The sequence below is a fragment of the Chlorocebus sabaeus genome, chromosome 16 (genome assembly GCF_047675955.1).
Source record: "Chlorocebus sabaeus isolate Y175 chromosome 16, mChlSab1.0.hap1, whole genome shotgun sequence".
In the NCBI taxonomy this organism is placed as follows: domain Eukaryota; kingdom Metazoa; phylum Chordata; class Mammalia; order Primates; family Cercopithecidae; genus Chlorocebus; species Chlorocebus sabaeus.
The window spans coordinates 16,973,078-16,977,081 of NC_132919.1; the positions used below are offsets into that span (position 1 = coordinate 16,973,078).

General features: G+C 53.0%; 1 long non-coding RNA gene across 1 annotated transcript; it reads right to left on the minus strand.

The window, feature by feature from the left end:
- Positions 1-466: 466 nt before the first annotated feature.
- On the minus strand, positions 467-3,126 carry LOC119620234 (uncharacterized). Its single transcript, XR_005236706.2, has 2 exons — positions 3,038-3,126; positions 467-2,104 (listed from the first exon to the last, which is right to left on the minus strand). It is a non-coding gene; the product is annotated as an uncharacterized lncRNA (long non-coding RNA).
- Positions 3,127-4,004: the final 878 nt, after the last annotated feature.

A 4,004-nucleotide genomic window follows, 5' to 3' on the forward strand; every position in this document is an offset into this window, starting at 1 on the left:
ATTTTGGGAGGCCGAGGCGGGCAGATCACGAGGTTGGGAGATCAACGCCATCCTGGCTAACACAACACAGTGAAACCCAGTCTGTACTAAAAATACAAAAAATTAGCTGGGCGTGGTGGCGTGCGCCTGTAGTCCCAGCTATTCGGGAGGCTGAGGCAGGAAAATGGTGTGAACCTGGGAGGCGGAGCTTGCAGTGAGCTGAGATCGCACCACTGCACTCCAGCCTGGGCGACAGAGCAAGACTGTGTAAAAAAAAAAAAAAAAGTCGGTGATCCATGCCCCGTCTCCTTCCTTAGACTCTTCCAGAAGAGACTGGTTAGAGGTACAGCACAGATGAACTTACAAAGCTGTTCACGAAAGCATCATTTACAATGGTGAAAAGGCAGAAGAATCACTGAATTCCACCAAGGCGGAGCAACCGAGGAAGTCATGGGTAGAACACTAGGGAGCCGCAAGAAACGACATGTTTTAGAGGATATTTATAGCACAGGAAAATGCTCATGATATAATGCTACACAAAAAGGGCAGGATAGAAAACAAGGCGTATTTGAAGAAAGAGGGTGGCGTGGTTGTCCATCCACTGCTTTCAGGGACTGGACTAAGTGACCCAGATCAGAGGGGGATGAGAGATCTGCTTCCTGCCTGAGCCCTGTGAACAGCTGAAATCACTCGTGTGTCTGCAGGAATCATTCTTACATTTGCTATTCTGAGATAACTTCAAACCTACACAAAATTTGCAAGAATAAAAAATACCCTGCCACATACTCTTCACCTACATTCACCCATTATTAACATTTTATCGCATTTCTTTTCTCTCTCATTCTTTGTTTGTTTGTTTGTTTGTTTTTGACGGAGTCTCACTCTGTCACCCAGGCTAGAGTGCAGCGGCGCGATCTTGGCTTACTGCAACTTTCATCTCCTGGATGCAAATGATCCTCCTGCCTCAGCCTCCCCGGTAGCTGGGACTGCAGGTGTGGACCACCATGGTTGGCTTATTTATTTTTTTGTATTTTTAGTAGAGACAGGGTCTCACTGTGTTGGCCAGGTTGGTCTCAAACTCCTAATCTCAAGTGGTCTGCCTGCCTCAGCCTCCCAAAGTGCTGGCATTACAGGTGTGAGCCACCACACCCAGCCTGTTTTTCACTTTTCTATTTGATGCTCTGGAATTCAGGAGCTCTAAGAGGAGGTTGCCTGGGCGACCTGCCTGCAGTAGGGGTGGACAGGCTGCCTCCCAGCTGCTCTGAGGATGGCCCTGGGTCTGAGGGAGGGCGTTGCACTCTGGCGTGTTTGGGACTGGCCTTTGCAGATGTAAACACGGAGCCTCCCTCAGGAACCCAGGGCAGGCGTCCCTGGGAAGAGGAATGGCTCCTTCTTTCCTCCCTCAGTCCCTTTCCTGAATGCCTATGTCACTTCTGGGCACACAGAGGCTCAGCTTGCAGGGAGGCGCTCTCCAGGTGAGGCTGAGGTCTGGGGGCTCTCTGTGTACCCCATCTGCTCCAGCACACTCTCCTCAGATGGGCCTCCTCTGTTCTCTGCTCTGTGCTCCCTGCAAGGAGTCCAATCCTTGAAGGTAGGAAAGTCCAGAGAAGAAAAGAGCCAAATGGAGGAAAAGGACCCTGGAAACCCTTGGGTGCAGCAGAGCTTGGGAGGTGACACATCTGGCCCAGCTCTGCTCCTCTCTGCCAGTTCCCGAAGCCAGAAGTAGGCAGCTCCCTTTTCCCATCTTTTCAGAGGAAGTGTTGAGTCCAACAGGCTGGGGTTCAAATCCCAGCCTCACCACCAATTCTGGACAAGTTTATTCTCCTTTCTGAGCCTCTGTTTCCTCATCTGGAAAGGGGGGCTGTCTGAGAACTAAACTTGAGAAGGCGCAGGAAGGGCTTCCCGTGGCTTCTGCAAAGAGTTCCACGAACACTCGCTCTCCTTCATCCGAGCAGCAATCCTCGCTGGGCCTCAGGTGCAGGGGGTAGCGGGGAACAAAACACCGTCCTTGCCCTTTTGCAGCTTACAGTCTAGTGATTCTCATCATCAGTACATGTGGCCAAAGGCCCCTGGCTGACTTGTAGGCTGTAGGGTTGAATATGAGCTTCTGGTTAGTGTGGAAAATCTAGGAAACAGACGGAAAGGGCAACTATTCGGACCCTGCAAGAGTGCCAGGGCCATCAGGTTATAAGTGGCAGCACAGGTGAACTCAGGTCTTCTTACCTGGGGCTTGTCAGGTACTAGGGACAGGAGGCACCCAGACTCCTCTGAGGAGCCACAGGGCCAACCAGGCCTCAAGAAGAACAGAGTGTCAAAGTTCAGGGAACCCTGTCTCTCACCCCTTCAGGAGCCAATGTCCCTGCAGGGCCCTGACAAAGCACAGCTGAGCTTATCCCATTTTCTCTGTATCTCTTTCTGCCTTCAGCTTCCTCCGTGGCGGGCTTTGTTTTTCCTGACCGTCTTTGATGGCTCTCAAATGTCATCCCTTCCCCACAGAGAAAAGGTTGCTGAGTGGCCAGCCATCCAGCATGAGGGTCTCCTGCAGCAGCACGCTCAGGCCAGGGCCCCCCTCAAGATGCTGGTTCCGTGAACGGACACAGGCTCCTGCCTGTCTTGTCACTGGGGCCCTGGTGGGGAGGGATAGTCAAGGAGCACAGGCAGGATTTGTGCAAAAGATCTGGCCTGTGGCTCCTTCCTTGGTAGGGGCTGTGGGCCTCCATCCTTCCCAAGATTCCCCATGCAGAGCCAGGGCCTAAGCCTTGGACCCTTTGGTCATCCAGGCCCTCCAAGGCCCTGGGCCCACCGAGATCTCTGGCCTGTGGTCCTCTGGTCCCCAGCTTATGTAAAATGTGGCATGAGTGAGAAACTCAATCACAGTGGGCGAAGACTGCCACCTCTTTCCAGCCTGTCTTTCCTCCACCACACTTCGGGGAGGTGAGGGGGCTCAGGCTTGGTCAGCAGGGGGTGTTCAGGCACCTCTTGCATAGGAAAGTTGTTCCTCGGCACCCCAGCATGGGCTTGGCTTCCAGGAGCCCTTCCTCCTCCTGGGCTGACTCACCTGCTTGGCACCAGGACACGGGAGATTGAGGACCAGGGGCGGGGTCCTGCGGTTGTGGGCTGCACGTGGGTGGTGAAGGCAAATCCGAGTTGAAATGCATAGAGGCTCTCTAGGACACAGTGCAAATGTACCGGAAATCCACCCACCGATTCCAACACCTGACCAAGATTCCCGGATGCAGAGCAGGCAGGCTTTGCCCGTAGCCATGGAGAAACCAAACCAGTGGGAGGTTCCCTTCCCATCTCTGCAAACGTGCTGTTCCCAAGAGCTCTGCCTACCTTGAATGTCCCATTTCTAGCTCTAGGATTTGCATCTGACAGTGGGATCTGTGTTTATGAAGGGAAGACCACAGAAAAGAATTTTTTGGGAAAATAAATGATCCTCCCTCTTGGCCTGCTTTGACAATACAGATTTTCCTTGCACTTGGAGCTTTCCTTCTCTAGGCTATTTTCAATATAACAGTGGATGTGAGTTTGGCCCTGGAGCCAGACTACCTGGCTTCAAAGCCGCTTGCCACTTCCTAAGTGTAAGCCGTGGAGCTCTAGGTCCCTCACCTGTGAAACGGGAAGAACCACGGTGCCCACATTGCATCATACACTTGCATACGCAGGCACAACCTGCTTGCAAAAAGCAAGGTGCAGGGTAAGGGAGCAGCTATCTTGGTCACGTTCCCCAGAAGCAGAGCCTGATTTGTATGGCAGTGATTGATGAAGGACAGGCACCCAAGGAGAGCGGTAAGGGAATGGGGGTCACTGACGGAGAGGGGAGAAGCCATGCAAGGCTGTGACCCCAGGCAAAATCCCACAGAAGCAGGTCCCTCGGCAGACTGTGGAGTGGAGTCACATCTCTGTTTCCCAGCCAGAGCTAAGGATACACGTGTCAGTCATTAGTGAAGGGCCATCCTGTGGCAGGGGGACACTTCCTCTCTGCAGAAAGGGCCAAGGGACTCCAATAGCCTGATGACAGT